General features: G+C 43.6%; 1 long non-coding RNA gene across 2 annotated transcripts in view; it reads left to right on the top strand.

The window, feature by feature from the left end:
• LOC109501370 overlaps positions 1-7859 on the top strand; it is a 47240-nt gene extending 39381 nt beyond the window's left edge. The window contains exons 6-8 of one of the 2 annotated variants that reach the window (XR_006600379.1): positions 675-843; positions 1883-1943; positions 7454-7859. This is a non-coding gene — a long non-coding RNA (uncharacterized LOC109501370). Of the gene's footprint in view, positions 1-674; positions 866-1882; positions 1944-7453 lie in introns of both variants that reach the window. The other variant, XR_006600378.1, reaches the window with a different exon arrangement.
• The last annotated feature ends 8500 nt before the right edge of the window (positions 7860-16359 follow it).

Below are 16359 nucleotides of genomic sequence, written 5' to 3'. Positions count from 1 at the left end.
ACTACTGATTTGTAGTTCAGTGACCACACTCCAGGGCTGGGTCTCAGGAATGTGCAAGCTGGTCTGTTCCCGGGAATGGTCTGCCCTGCCTGCCTTTGTGGAGGGCGGGAAAGCCTTTGGCATTTGGGCAAGGTGTTCACAGGGAAGCCACGCCCAGACTCTCAGTGCTGTTCGGACCACAGGGGCCAACCAGCTTTCGCCACAGGTGTCTTCCCCATCAAAGCCGAGAGTTACTCACTTACCCAATCCTTCTCTTGAGTAATTTCTCACTGTCACCACCTTGAAGAAAAGGAAAAGAAAATTAAGTCAAAGGCATGTATCACAATGGTCATCAAATCAGGTCACAAAAGATTCCTTTTTCCTTTCTAGAACCTTCCTGTCCCCCGCCCCCCACCCGCCTCCTCAATTTATGGAGAATGTTTTGACACCCCACTGCTTTCCAAGCATGATGTCAGGGACTGGCTACTCAAATCTAAAGTACGGGTGCCTTTTGTTGAGCTCATCTCAAAGAAAGAATGACAGAAAGAGTGATAAATGTTAATGGACTGCCACACCTAGTATTTCAAAAGTGCACCAGGGAGGAGTCAGGGAGGTTCTCGGTGGGGCGGTGGGGGGCGGGGGTGGTGGTGGTGGTGATAATTTGGTTAACTCCTGAAGGGTGCCCACTTGTTCAGACAGCCAGCACAGGAAGTGGATCTCGGGGACGAGAACGGATTATTCAAAGACAGCGAGGCATGACCACGTGTGGTGTTTGGAAGGCTTCAAGAAGGTAGACGCGGCTGAAGTACAGTGAGGAGAGAGACTCAACCGGGGAGCAGATAAGGAAGGCCCCGGCCAGCTGCGGTAAGAAATTTGGGCTTTTCCTGTAAGTTCGACTGTTTTAGGCATGTGAGTTCCCTGGTTACCAGGTCCTGCGCTGATCTTGACTTCTCTGGGTGGTCCACCCTTTCTTCCTCCCTTTTGGTCCAAGACCCGACCCTTTAGCTTCAGGTAAATACTACCCAGCCCTCCATTTGATCTCTCCCAGAGAAATGTCTCCACAATCGTACTTTCCTTTCTGTTTTTACCTCCGTAAAGCAGACTCCATAATTTCCATCAATCCACCTCCTAGAATCTTCACAAGTCAGTTACCCTCCACTTTCTGCTTTTCACAATCCACAGGCCCCCCAAACCTCCTAGTTTTTAACCCAAATTCATTTCCCTTTCCCCACCAAAGTAACCAGAAAACCTTCCTTACGCCTACTAGGATATCACATTTAGAAGGTGTTAAAGATTCAAAGCCCCAATTTCTGGGCACGATTCTTTTAATAAAGTTTCCTTCTCCTGGTGTGTATTAAAAAAAAAAATGGATCCCTTAACCCTGAAGCTACCTCCAAAGAGCAAATACATGCTCACGCCATTGCCAGAGAATTCTTCGGTAGCATTGTATAGCAGCTGGCTGAGAGCAAGACGCTGTAGGAAGTGGGCAGGTTCAGAGATGCCAGAGTGCAGGGAGAAAGGGAAAGGGGGAGAGAGAGAAGGCCATGGAGGCCGACTTTCCCCACATCATAATCTGCCTGGGCCTGGCTCGTTGCAAGCCTTTCTTTCCTTTAAGAAACACTGATGCGGGGGGAGACGCAGATCCATATTCTCATTCTGAACCCTGAACCCCGCGTGTGCCACTCTGTTTATCCACCATCAGTACCACAAAGGCATACCCCACTGGTGTTCCAGCTTGTGAGGACGGTGGGAGTGTTGCAGAGAACAGGGTTGGGGATGCAAGAGGGGAAAAATGGCGTTTTATAGCCTTTGATAACTTGTGGCCTGATTTCTGAGGTCTTTCCCTTTATAGTTTCCCTGTAATTTTTATTTTTATACTTCCTTCCTTTCCTCAAAATGAAAGGGATTGGAGGAACGAGGCAGTTGAGAGGAAGCTGGATTTCGGAAGAAGAGTCGGCAAATATGTAAGTTTCTTTCTTGTTTGATACGAAAGTTTCTAAAATGTTATTAGTGGGGCGCCTGGCTAGCTCAGTTGGTTGAGCACCCGACTCTTGATTTCGGCTCAGGTCATGATCCCGAGATTGTGGGATCGAGTCCTGCATTGGGCTCTGTGCCGAGTGTGGAGCCTGCTTGGGAGTCTCTGTTCTCGCTCTCGCTCTCTTGCTCTCCCTGTGCCCCTCCCCCCCTAAAAAATACAAAAATAAACTGTTATTAGTAATTAGTACATCTTCGTACTTACTTGTACTTCCCAATTTCCATAACAATAATAAAGAAAAAAACCATGGAGTGGACAGAAAGATGCATCCTAAATTATAAGGTAATGAAAGCAAAATTAGGGAGGGTCAAAAGCTGAGAAAGAATTCGAAAAAGGTATCAATGCTTTTGCTTCTTTCTCTGTTCTCCAGTGATATAGCTGAATCCGGGGACCCATGAAAAATCTGGGTAGGCTTTCACATCTGCCCCCTGGAGGTTATCTCCCCACTCCTGGAGATAACAGTATAGGCCTTGCTGGGTTGGTTCCAGGAAGACAGGGTGGAGGACAGACCAGGTATCCGTGGAGGGCTGTTCCCCAAGGAGATCAGAGAAATCTCACTTGCCCTCCAGGTTGTCCCTGGCCTTCCAGTCTGCCCTGACCCCCTCCTCTCACCCTCCACTCTGCCCTGACGCCCTCCCCCTCCCTCACCTGGGGATACCCAGCCTCTCCACTCACTCTTATCTTTCCAAGGGTAATTCTCTAATAATTTCTATCCCTTTGTGTTTTGATCAGCATTCTAATAGAATTCCTTGAGTTGATTTTTGAATTTTTCTCTCCCCAAAATGTTCATGATATTATTCATTCTTTTGTTTGAGGTTTTTTTGTTTTTGTTTTTAAATTCAGAAATGCAAAGAAGTTACAAAGGAAACAGATAATGGATTCATCTAAATAGAATTTTGAAACTTCCCACTGTCAATTACCCCAATTCAAAAATTAGGTGGCTCAGTCAGTTAAGCTTCCGACTTCAGCCCAGGTCATGATCTTGCAGGTTCCTGAGTTGGACCCCCGCATGGGGCTCTGTGCTGACAGCCCGGAGCCTGGAGACTGCTTCGGATTCTGTGTCTCCCTCTCTCTCTTTGCCCCTGCCCTGCTCGCGCGGTCTCTCTGTCTCTCAAAAAATAAAAATAAACACCAAAAAACATTATTAGACCAATGGATACACTAGAAAAATGTATTTGCTATATGCCAGAGTGAAAAGATAGATATATAATATTCATTAGTCATATATATAATTAGTGACTTACAAGTATTAGTAAATAGTATATATTAAAGTACATTAAGGGGGTGCCTGGGTGGCTCAGTCGGTTAAGCGTTCGACTTCGACTCGGGTCATGATCTCACAGTTCGTGGGTTCAAGCTCTGCATCAGGCTCTGTGCTGACAGCTTACAGCCCAGATCCTGCTTCGGTTTCTATGTCTCCCTCTCTCTCTGCCCCTCGCCTGTTCACGCTCTCTCTCTCTCTCTCTCTCTCTCTTATAAATAAACAAACATTAATAAAGTACATTAAACTGTAAGCAGTAAGAGAATATAGCTGAACAGGAGCAAAAAAAGGGATTTAATAGGCAATTCATAAAGGCAGTGCTAAATCATAATGATCAACCATACTAATAATCATAGACACATCCACTGAGACCACTAAAAAAATGTTGAGGAAACTGGCATTCTCTTATATATTGGTAGAGGGAGGATCAAATAGTAACATTTTCTGGAAGGCAATTCAGTGTACAACTCTTTGATCCAACAGTCCCAACCCCTGAACATAATCAAGGATGTATGTGCAAGAATGGGTGTTTGTATTCATCAAGTTTAAAAAGGAAAAAACCTTAATGTCTAACCTTTAGAAACTGGTTTCAACTGCAATTTATAACAGTAATTTGTAAGTTTATAAGTTATACTTTACAATTTAAAAATCTTGCAGAAGAACACAGCCCTTGAGGAAATGTTCAAAATAAAGCACTAAGCATAAATGCATTTTTCAAATAGATACTTTTACATATGTGTACAAAAACTAGGGGGTGCCTGGGTGGCTCAATCAGTTGAGCCTCTGACTCTTGATTTAGGCTCAGGTCATGACCTCAGAGTTTTGTGACTTTGAGCCCGGAGCACAGGCTCTGTGCTGGGCAGTGTGGAGCCTGCTTGGGATTCTCCCTCTCTCTCTGCCCCTCCCCTGCTTGCGCTGTCTCTGTCTCTCTCAAAATAAAAAAATAAACTTAAAAAAAAAATACTGGAAGAACATGCAGTTCACCCAAAATTAATACTGATTATCTCTGGGCATAAGATTAAAGACGTTTTTAGTTTTTGACTTTGTGCTCTTCTATTATTTTCTGACTTTTCTAAAATTGTTTCAATTATGTATTACTTTTGTAATCAGGAAAGGAACAGGGGGCCCAAGTGGGTCAGTTGGTTAAGAGTCCGACTTTGGCTCAGGTCATGATCTCACAGTTCGTGAGACAGAGCCCCGCATTGGGGTCTCTGCTGCCAGCATGGGCCTGCTTTGGATCCTCTGTCTCTCTCTAAAAAATAAATAAACACTAAAAAAGAAAGAAAAAGAAAGAAAGAAGGAAAGAAAGAAGGAAAGAAAGAAGGAAAGAAAGAAAAGAAAGAAAGAAAGAAAGAAAGAAGGAAGGAAGGAAGGAAGGAAGGAAGGAAGGAAGGAAGGAAGGAAGGAAAAGAAGAAAAGGAATGATACACACACACATATAAATATATATTTTTTAAGCAAGGGAAAGCTGGCTTTGGCATAGAGAGGTGGAATGTTCTTGGAGAGTTAAAACCAAGTGGACCCTAGGGCCAGTTAGACATGAATACATGGCCTTACTTTTACTGGAAGTACGACTTACTCATACTAGAAGTGAGCCAGTTACTAACCCCATTTGTCTCACTTTTGTCCTGTCAAAATGGGGATAATAATGACTTTCATTGGGTTGTTATAAGAACTAAATGAGCCACTTCATTCAAAGCACTTAGAATAGTGCCTGGCCCAGCGCCAATGCTCAATAAATGGTAGTAACATTAATTAATGATGCTTTGTGGGAAAAATTTATACTTAATTTATACCAGGATAAATTTCAAAGAGATTAAATTAAATGTTATAACGGGAAAACATAAAAATTAAGGAAATATGGAGCTGAGGTAGGTTGAATGCCTCATATGATATCCCGAAACCCAAGAAAAAGGATAGATATATTTGTCTGCATACAATCTTTTTTACAAGATTTTTTTTTAACTTTATTTATTTATTTTGAAAGAGAGAGAGACAGAAAGAGAATCAGTGGGGGAAGGGCAGAGAGAGAGGGAGAGAGAGAGAATCCCAAGCAGGCTCCACACAGTCAGCCCAGAGCCTGACGCAGGGCTTGAACTCACAAACTGCGAGATCACGACCTGAGCCGAAATCAAACGTCAGATGCTTAACCGACTGAGCCACCCAGGCACCCCTACATACCATCTTCGATACGGAAAAAACTCATAAGAAAGAAATGACAAAATGGAAAAAATATTTGTAATAGATAAGAGACAAAGGGTTATTCTCTCTGCCATACAAAGAGATCTTCCAAATGGCTACCTGCCTAAATCTATCTTCCAGAATGATCTCTCTAATGCTAAATAACCACCTCATGGCCCTACTTATAAACCTGTGACGACACCTTAAAACCTACAAAATAAAACCCAAATGGCTTAGCATGGCACATGCCGTCTTCTGCAAGGTGGCCCCTCCCTCCTGCCTAAGCATCACCTGCCTTACATTCAATGTTGCAATAGTACTAAACTTCTAGTACTTTCCACGCGCTGTGTGCTATCTCATGCCACTGCACCTTCTCATTCCTTCCACCAGAGTACCCTTTCCCAGCTTCCTTATACCACCTCCTATGCTAGGCTGAATGGGGACCCCCAAAGATGTTCAGCTTCTAGGACCTCGCAGCTTTAATTAAATCACAGATTGTGGCATGGGGAGATTATCCTGGATTATCTGGTGGTCACTAAATGCAATCACGCAAGAGGGGAGTAGAAGATTTGACCACACAGGAGAAAAGGTGATGTGACAATCAGACAGAGAAAGGTTTGAAGATGCTACAAAGCTGTCCTTGGCAATGGTGGAAGGGGCCATGAGCCAAGGAATGAGAGAAATAAAGTTCTGGAAGCTGGCAATGGCAACATATGGATTCTCCCCAGGGCAGCCTTCTCAAAATCTTGGTTTTGACCCAGTGTTTCCGGGGTCTGACTCCCAGAACTGTAGGAGAATGAGTATGTATCACTTTAAGCTAACAGCTTTGTGGTTATTTGTTACGGCAGCCATGGAAAACTACCTACCCCTCCCTCCCCTTACCCCTGCTGGGGCTGAGTGCCATTTCTCCTTGCACCCATCACATCCACTGCATCTTTCCACTACATTGGAGGAATTGCATATCTCTCATTTCCCAACTAAGGCATATGCTTCTGGAAGGCAGGGACCGTGTATTGTTTCCCTTTATATCCTTGGCAGCTAGCCCAGTGCCTGGGGCATAACAGACACCTTGTAAAGATTTACTGAGTTGAACTCCCTGACAGGCTGAAAAGCAGGGCAAGGGGAGCACCGAGGTGGGAAAAATCCACTTTTAGGTCAAGAAGTTATTCCTCCTATGATCACCGTTTTCATTGCTCTAGGAAGGGGGGAGCCCAGCAGAGCCGAACAGGTTGTGTGGGAAATAGCACTCAAATTATAAACAACCAGAGTGCAGGACCTCTCCAGTGGAAAAAGAAAACTGTCCCAGAGGAAGATGATTACTTGAATGCATTTTGGTAGTGGGGCGCCTGAGTGGCTCGGTCAGTTAAGTGTCTGACTTTGGCTCAGGTCATGATCTCCGGGTTTGTGGGATTGAGACCTGTGACGGGCTCTGCGCTGACAGCTCGGAACCTGGAAGCTGCTTGGGATTCTCTGTCGCCCTCTCTCTCTACCCCTCCCTTGCTCTCTCTCTCAAAAATAAATAAATAAACATTTTTAAAACATTGCATTTTGGTATGGCATTTTATAGGGAGCAATATTCCCAGGACAGCATTGGAATGTCACTGCTAGTCTATACCAACTGTGATTTTTCAGAAATTGCATCAGCACAGGTGGAGATTTTTCTGCAAATGGCACATAGTAAGGACTCTGAATCCGGGCAGTAACATCCTCACACATATTCGCCAAGGAACGTGCAAACAAGATCAGCAGAACTTGGAAAAAGCGGGGAGAGGATTTCAGTCTAGAGGAAAAACTGTTCTCCTGGCCACACTGATTAAGGGTTTCCAGCAGCTCCCTAGTAAGGCAGAATTGGAAAGGTCTGTCTGAGTCCCGTTGAGGGCTAGATATAGTTAGATTGTGTTTCTTGTAGGGTAAAAACTGTATCAATTGTTATTACAAAATGTAATGTAACAATGAGTTACGATCAACCCGTCTTTTGTTGCCTTTATAAATTCTAGACTTAATGAACACTCTAAAATACATTATTGAAACTTACCTGGCCTGGACAGATCCTGACTCCTGTTGCCATCAGGAATCTGGTGATCCCGGTGAGTAAAATAAAGTAAGCAACTCCCTTTCCGGAAGGCACTTTCACGAGGCCATGCTCTGCCTGAGCGGGTCCCATGTTGTCAATATAGACCTCACGAGAGCTAGATAATTCTGTGTGTTGTGACCCAAATCATGACTGACTGTGTTAAAAGGCAAATGTGCAAATAATGAAAAAAATTCTGAACATAATACAATTGCTCAGACGAACTGAGAAAATGTAGCATTACAAAAATTAAAGGAAAGGGGGTGCCTGGGTGGCTCGGTTGGTTAAGCGTCCATCCGACTCTTGGTTTCGGCTCAGGATACGATCTCGTGGTTTCGGGAGTCCGAGCCCCACGTCAGGCTCCGTGCTGACAGTGCGGAGCCTGCTTGGGATTCTCTGTCTCCCTCTCTCTCTCTGTCTCTCCCCCACTCGTACTGTCTCTGTCTCTCTCAAAATAAACAAATAAAAAACGAAAACAAGAACAAAAGTTAAAGGAAAGGACAATACTAATAAAGTTCAGTTCTGATCACCGTGCCACAGCGTGTCAATCAGGACTCGGTGTTGACACTTCTTCTTCCCCCGGGGGCCGCCTTCTCACGTGACACAGCCTCTCTTGCCACCCACCACTTCTCTGGTGGAAACCAAATCCAAGTTCACCCTCTCTAAGAAGCGTACTGCCCTTCAGTGGTTTAGGACCATAAACACCCATCGCAGAAACAGGACTGGTAACGATGCCCAGTGCTGCACAGACTTAAAAAAACAAAACCAAAAAAAAAAACCCAATTATTCAAGTAGACGTGGAAAACCAGAAGAAAATTATGCTAATCGTTTCGTTAAGAGTTCGTGTTTACAAATAGGAAGCCCCTGCTGCAGACTTGGTGAGCTCTCTAAGGTGCCTAATGTGCTGTAGGCGCTCAACAGAAATTAAATTAACATATCAAGACGTTGAAGGGAAAAATGCATTTTTTTAGACATAAGCGAACACAGCTGTGTTTGGGGTCTGTTGACTGTCTCAAGTTATTTTGAAAGTGTTTTGTTTTGGTAACACATTTGGCAAGTTCTCTTCCCCTTCATTTTTATCCCCATGTATATTTAAGGGAGAATATAACCCATATGTTCCTGATTCAATTATACTTGACTCATCCCAGGATGGCTTTGTAAAAGCAATTTGAATGCCAAGAGCCTTGCAAGTTTCCTAACAAACTCTGAGGCTTTTGTGTTTTTGCAAGAACTCAGAAATTTACTTTTGTTCGTGCAAATGTCTGAGGCTTATTTTATTTTATTTTTTTAAAGGAAACACGTGGAGTTTCACTGGTCACTGCATTAATGTACTTACTTACTTAGTTACAACCTGGGATGACGAGTGGCAAAATGATGACGTGTGCACGAAATGTTGATTATTTGGTATTCTTGTTACGTAACTGTCCAAAAAAGACATTGGCCTTGAAATTAGATCACTGCAGGAATTCTTAGCGAAGCTCTTGAAAGCTCTCTTCTTGGTCCAATTCGATGAAAAATGCTGAGCGTTGAGGAAGTACAGATTGCTTTGCTCTGATACCAGACAAGTCCAGGAATGTCTGGCCATCCCAAATGAATGGCCTCACCTGTTCCCCCTTCCAGTTCACAAGGGGGAACTTCAGGCATCGTGGCTGATTATTGGACTAAGTGGGCACTTAGCCCAAAGGGAGCCTGCCAGAGTCTCTCTCCCGTTGAGTCTGAATTTAGAGAATGAGAAAGAGAGCAAGAGAGAGAGAGAGAAGGAGGGAGAAAAAGAGGAGGGGGAAATGCAGCAGGAAGATAAAAAGAAGGAGAACAGAGAGATTGGTTTAGTCTATTTGTGTGGCTTGTGTCTCTGTATCAGACAAACTCAAGGGCCAAGCGTGGGCATTTGACACAACAGGGTGTGCACAGAGTAAGTCAAGAAGCTAGCGTACAAAACCAGATGAACCAGAAAATCGGTGTATATATTTAACAAGCAGTGTATTCTAGGATCTGAGAAATTCAGTATGCTATATTATACTCTGATAGATGGAAGCAACAGAGATACTACTCTTGTCTTAAGGGAGTAGGAAGAAAGGATGGTCTACATTAATTGTGTTCAACATACAGGATAGACTTTGTCCCCAAAGTCTATCAGCATCCTGGTGTGTCGATGTGTTTGCCACCCTGGAAGCTCTCCAAACCTCTAAATTATTACTGGAGTTTTATGGAGGCATCCTCATGTAGGGCATGATCAATAATTGACTCCATTTCCAGCCCCTCTCTGCTCTCTGGAGGATGGGCGGGGGGCTGAGGACTCCAAGCCTTTAAACATGGTTTGGTTTTCCTGGTGACTCCCACCCCCAACCAGGAGCCCACCTTCAGCCACCTCAACAGAACAAAAGATGCTCCTTGAGAATCAGGATCGTCACCTAGGAATCCCTTAGGAATTTACAAGGGTTTAAGGAGCCTTGTGTCAGGGATGGGTTCAAAGACCAAGTATCAGAACAAGATCCCAGTGCTCTTATCACTTCAGAAACCACAAAGATTCCTGTGCCAGGAACCGAGGACAGACATCAATATATGTATTTTCAATAACTTTATGTATATGCCAACAATATGATATATAACATATCACATAATATATAACATATTCACACCTAAATACAAATTTGAATAAACAAGGAAGCTATGGATGAAATGTCTTATGTCTTTACCTAGGAGAATGAAAGGAAATGTTTAATAGAAATGTCCTTTTCTATTGAAGGAAATTAATAGCCAGATGAACACGGATCTCAGAAAGCCCACACTTGAAGAAAGTTCTCATAACAAAGCCATGATACGTAACACACCAGGGTCCTACAAGAATTTACTGGCATATTGCCACATACATAATAAGAATCTCTGAATGATCAGAGAGGTTCAAAAAGCACCCGACGGAGGCAAGTACTCTCAGTTTTTCTTTAAGAAGAGAAAGACTCCAGAAATGTAAAACCAATGTGCTTATGCTCAAATCCTGGTAACATTATGTAACGGGTTGTTAAAAAGTCCATTTGCAAACCGAAGAAAAGGAAGTAGTGTGGTGTAGCCACGATGGAAAGCAGGGTGGAGGTTCCTCAAAAAAAAAAAAAAATAGAACTACCATATGATCCAGAAAATCCACTTCTGGGTGTTCGCTCAGAGGAAGCGAGAACAATCATGGGAAAAGCTATATGCATTCCTGTGGTCATTGTAGCATTGCTTACAATAGCCAAGGCATGGAGGCAACCTAGATGTCCATCGATGGATGAGCAGATGACAAAGAAAATGTGAGGGGTGCCCGGGGGGCTCAGTTGGTTGAGCATCTGACTCTTGATTTTGGCTCAGGTCATTATCTCATAGTCTGTGAGATCGAGTCCCGCGTCTGGCTCTGTGCTGTCAGCTTGGAGCCTGCTTGGGATTCTCTCTCTCTGCCCCTCCCCTGCTTATGCTATCTCTTTCTCTCACTCTCTCTCTCTCTCTCTCTCAAAAATAAATAAATAAACATAAAAAATAAAAATAAAACCAAACTGTGATACACACAGACACTGGACTATTACTCAGCCATAAAAAGAAGGAAGTCTTGCCATTTGGGACAACACGCTCGGACTTTGAGGGCGAAACGAGTCAGACAGAGAAAAAAAAAATGCTATGATCTCACTTACATATGGAATCTTAAAAAATTCCAAAAAAACAAAAAACAAGCTCATAGATGAAGAAAATAGATTGATGGTTGCTGGAAGCGGGAGGTGGGGGTGGGCGAAATGGGTGTAGGGATCAAAAGTTACAAAATTCCAGTTATGAAATAAATTAAGTCGTTGGGTGCAATATACAGCATGGGGGCTACAGATAATATTGTATTGAATATTTGGAGTTGCCAAGAGAGAAGACCTTAAAAATTCCCATCACAAGAAAAAAATGTAACTATGTATGATAGGGGATGCTAAGTAGACACATCGTGATGATTGTTTCACAACATACACAAATATCAGATCACTACGTTGTAGACCTGAAACCAATATAATGTTATGTGTCAATTATACCTCAATTAAAAAAAAAAAAAAGGAAGGAGGGATCGCAAAGTTGTAGACAGCACAGACTGTGAAAGAATTAACCTCTCACTTTATGACAGAATCATGTTCCAAACAAAGAGTGGACCAAGTCTAATCCTGAAAATGACGGGAGATTGGTGTCAAGGGTTGCATATGATTTCAAAACCAATTGCACAGGGAGAGACATGGGTGGGAAAAATCGGGAGTCCGTGGTGAGTTGTGGCATGCAGAAGAGGAAGCAACTAATATTTACCATGCTCTTTGGAGCTCAGCGGGTGCCTTGGGCACTGTGTCCCGCTGGAGGGGCCGTGTTTTAAGAACAGTGACAAATCTGTGGCAATCCAGAGGGGGCACAAAACACCGTGATGGAAATCTCCAAACATTTGAAGGTCACACGCAGAGGAGGGATTGAATTTATCTTGTGGAAGTCCACAAAGCAGGCAGAGGACAACAGCCTAGAGGTGTTAAAAAAGCCAACATTTATTGGGAGTTTACTGTAAGCCAGACGCTGCTAATTATAGTTGTCATCTCATGAAGTGCTCCCCAAACTGGGAAAGGATTTGTTATTATTACCCCCATTTTACAGGTGAGACAAGTGAGGAATGAAAAGATTAAATAGCTTGCCCAGGTCACAAGGAGTGGATGACAGGGTCGTAGGTTGAAAGAAAACAGACTGAGCCCAAAGTCCACTTGCCTGTGTAGAAATATTCAAACAAACGCTGTCGCATAGCACCGCTGTCCAGGATGCTTCTTTCCTTCAGAGGGACATCGATGTACATTCTTTGAAAGCATATTTTTATAACTCTGAGAATTATGAATTGGAAAGTTTGAAAGAATATGTTCCGAGATGCTACCAGGATTTAACACCGATTACTGGGATTAGAGGATATTTTTGCTTTTTATTTAAACTTTTCAGGGCGCCTGCGTGGCTTAGTCGGTTAAGTGTCCCACTTCGGCTCAGGTCATGATCTCACGGTCCGTGAGTTCGAGCCCCGCGTCGGGCTCTGTGCTGACAGCTCGGAGCCTGGAGCCTGCTTCACATTCTGTGGCTCCTCTCTCTCTGCCCCTCCCCCGTGTATGCTCTGTCTCTCTCTGTCTCAAAAATAAATAGACGTTAAAAAAAATTTAAATTTTTCTATACTTGGTAATTTTTTTTTTACACTGAACATATAATAATAATGTTGTAATTAGAAGGAAACTCTTGAGCCTTTTCCTTCTGAGCAAGGAAGAGGACCCGTGAATCTGTGTGCAAAAAAGTGAAAAAATGGCTTCTACACGGTTCAGGGGGTGTTGAATAGGCTTTACATGCAGAAATTATAAAAATGGTTTCCCAGAATCTGATTTTTTTCTGGAAAATTTTAATGACCTTCCCTTTACACACAGTTGTTTTTTAAGTCATTACATTGAAGAAGCAGAACCCGTGGGGTGCAATATGGAGGGACTTTTATTCTCCTCCACTCCCCTACCCCACACCGCCTGCTCACCCATTTTGTGGGGTTATTTGTGGGTCCTTCAGAGCCCTCTTGGTCTCAGTGGGCATCTCTCATCAGTCGTTCTCTGAGATTTAAGCAAAAATACCTCCTCTGCGTCTCTGATTCTGGGGGAACAGTCCCAGTCTCCTCTGCTGAGATCTCCTGACGCCTCCAGGTCGCCTTGTCCTACAGGAAGGACTTAACCCCAGCGCCCCGGTTCTCCAGAACGGTGCCCATCTGACCCACGGAAAACGCTCACCTTTAATCCGCCACTAGATGGCGCACAGTCACTTCCCAAACACACTTCTCCCCGCAGCCAGGGGCCGGTTCAGCCACACACTTGTTTCCAGATCATCTTTGAAGCATCATACATCAGACACCATGTGCATGGAACCAGTGCCAGACTTCCCATCCGGGACGTTCACAGCACATCGATAAATAACCCCCAGAGAAATCTCGCCTAATCTCCAGCTGCACATAGTTGACACCCTCGAGATGGGATCTGGATTAAAGTAACAAAACTGGTTCTAAATACCAGGTTTACAAGTTCTGGCTGGGTAAAGCAACCACTTTCCCAAGCGGCAGTGGTTAGCACCTATCTTTTTGGGGTCTCTGTAGAAACAAAGACTGAACATGAACTGTTCCATGAAGATTCCCATACCTTATTGGGGGCACTTGGGTGGCGCAGTTGGTTAAGCCGTCCAACTCTTGATTTTGGCTCAGGTCGTGATCTCATGGTTCATGAGATCAAGCCCCGGGTCGGTTCCGAGCTGACAGCACAGATCCTGCTTGACATTCGCTCTCTGCCCCTCCCCCACTCATGTGCCTGTGTGCACATGCTCTCTCTCTCTGTCTCAAAATAAATAAAGAAGCTTAAAAAAAGATTTACATACATAGAATCGTGCGTTGTGTCATTCTTCGTGTGGAAAGGGAACGGAAAGAGGGAGGGAGAGATGGAAAACAGAAAGGACTTCATGTTTTTCTGAGCATCTATTATGTGCCTGCCACTATGCCTGGCCCTCTGAAATACACCTATGGGGGGTGCTATTCTTCCAGAGTTTAAAAATAAGTTTGCAACAGAAGTTCATGGAGGTGAGGGAACTGGCATAAGATTCCACAGCTCAGACCGGGCACTGGGTCCAGGTGACTCTAAAATGCCATGTTTTCTCTACTATAACTATACTTCCTTTCTTGCCTATATCATGATCAATTGCTAATCTATTTGGCAAACCAATGACCCATGTTTTTAAAATTCATAAAAGACCAGAATATTATTGGAAATTTTTAAAAAGGGAATGGGGACTCCTTTTAAATACAAAAGGCTGGAGGAACCGTTAATCCCTTCTACCCTGTTGCAGGGACAGCCTATACTGAGGCTAATCCTGTAAAGTCGTGCTCCTCAAAAGTCATTTGCAACAGAGTTGCCCAGAACTTGTTACAAATGCAAATTCCGGAATTGACTGTTATGTTGGTTTCCTATTGTCGCCTGTAGCAAATGACCACAGATTTAGTGGCTTCAAAGAACAGAAATTTATTGTCTTGCAGTTCTGGAGGTCAGAAGTCTAAAAAGGATCAGGCAGGGGGCAGGCCTTTTGGACCATCTAGGAGAGAATCTGTTTCCTCACCTGTTCCAGCTTCTAGAGGCTGCTGGCTTTCCTTGGTTCCCTGGCCTCATCATTCTGACCTCGGCTTCTGTGTCACATCTCCTCTGACTCTGGAGCTCCTGCCTCCCTCCTTCACTTACAAGGGCCCTTGTGAGTACGTTAGGGACCCCCAGATAATGCAAGATCACCTTCTCTTCTCAAGGTGCTCGATTTCATCACATCTGCAAAGTCTCTTTGCCACATAAGGAAACATATTGACAGGATGAAGAGATTAAGATGTGGACATCTTTAGGAGACCGTTATTTTGCCCACTGCAATGCCTTAGGGATTCCTTTTCAGAATTTGTTTTAATGTTTACTTATTTTTGAGAGAGAGAGAGAGAGCATGCAGATGAGGGGCAGAGGACCTGAAGTGGCCTCTGCACTGACAGCACAAAGCCCGATGTGGGGCTCGAACTCAAAAACTGTGAGATCATGACCTGAGCCAAAGTCAGAAACTTAACTGACTGAGCCACCCAGGTGTCCCTCTGTTCCAGAGGCTTGATGTGGGGCCCAGGATTCTTCACCTGACAAGCCCCTAATGGTGGTCACACTGAAGTTTGAGAACCATTGCTGTGAATGGATACATAGCCTCTTTGTTGTTTGAGATTTTTTTTTTTTTTAAGTAATCTGTACACCCAACGTGGAACTTGAACTCTCAACTCATGCTCTTCAGACTGAGATGGCCAGGCAGCCTCACATCTTATCTAAAAACATTTTTTAGTTTATTTTTGAGAGAGAGAGGGGGGGGTGGGGGAGGGACAGAGATACAGGGAGACACAATCCAAAGCAGGCTCCAGGCTCTGAGCTGTCAGCACAAAGCCCGACGAAGCGCTCTAAACCCACAAACTGTGAGATCATGACCTGAGCTGAAGTCAGACGCTTAACCAACTGAGCCACCCAGGTGCCCCTCATACCCTGGTTTTAAAGGCGAGCATCCTAGGACATCTTATATCTTCCTCAACAACCTATTTTAAATTTAACTGTGTTTTATCAAAATTAGCAATTAAAAGAATTTAAAGTATGCCCTTGCCCTTATCTAATGTTCTTTTTTTAAATGTGTATTTATTTATTTAGAGAGAGCGAATGAGGGGGGCGGGCAGAGAAAGAGAGAAAGAGAAAGAATCCCAATCAGGCTCTATGCTGTTGGTGCAGAGCCTGATGTGGGGCTCGAACTCATGAACCGTGAGATCATTCTCTGAACCAAAATCAAGAGTCAGAGACTCAACCAACTGAGACACTGAGACAACCAAGCATCCCCCTAATCTAATATTCTAATGTCAGATTCTTTGATGGTGTTTTAAAATTTCTTGTTTTGTTTTCAACGCCCTGAACCATCTACTTTTTCTTCCTACTGGAGGCTTCCACGATTTATTTTACTTTTTCCCCACTAACATTTTTTTTTATAATAAGGGATACCAAAATAAGCCAGCTGTAAGCGGTGAAAGCAGGATTCTTTACTAAGATTTCACAGCAGACTTTAATTATTTACAATATCGTGGTTAAGAACATCAACTTTATGGCCAAATAGCCTTGGTTTGAATTCCAGATCCACCCTTTACAGGCTGTTTAACCTTGCAGAAGTTGTGTAATCTGTGTCTAGATTTTGTCACCTATGAAATGAGGATGATAGTCCCCATCTCAAGAGCATTGTGAGTATCACGAGTTA

Source organism: Felis catus, chromosome B4 (assembly GCF_018350175.1).
Source record: "Felis catus isolate Fca126 chromosome B4, F.catus_Fca126_mat1.0, whole genome shotgun sequence".
Lineage (NCBI taxonomy): Eukaryota > Metazoa > Chordata > Mammalia > Carnivora > Felidae > Felis > Felis catus.
The sequence above is the reverse complement of the archived record's forward strand: the minus strand, read 5'-3'. Positions and strand labels throughout refer to the sequence as shown.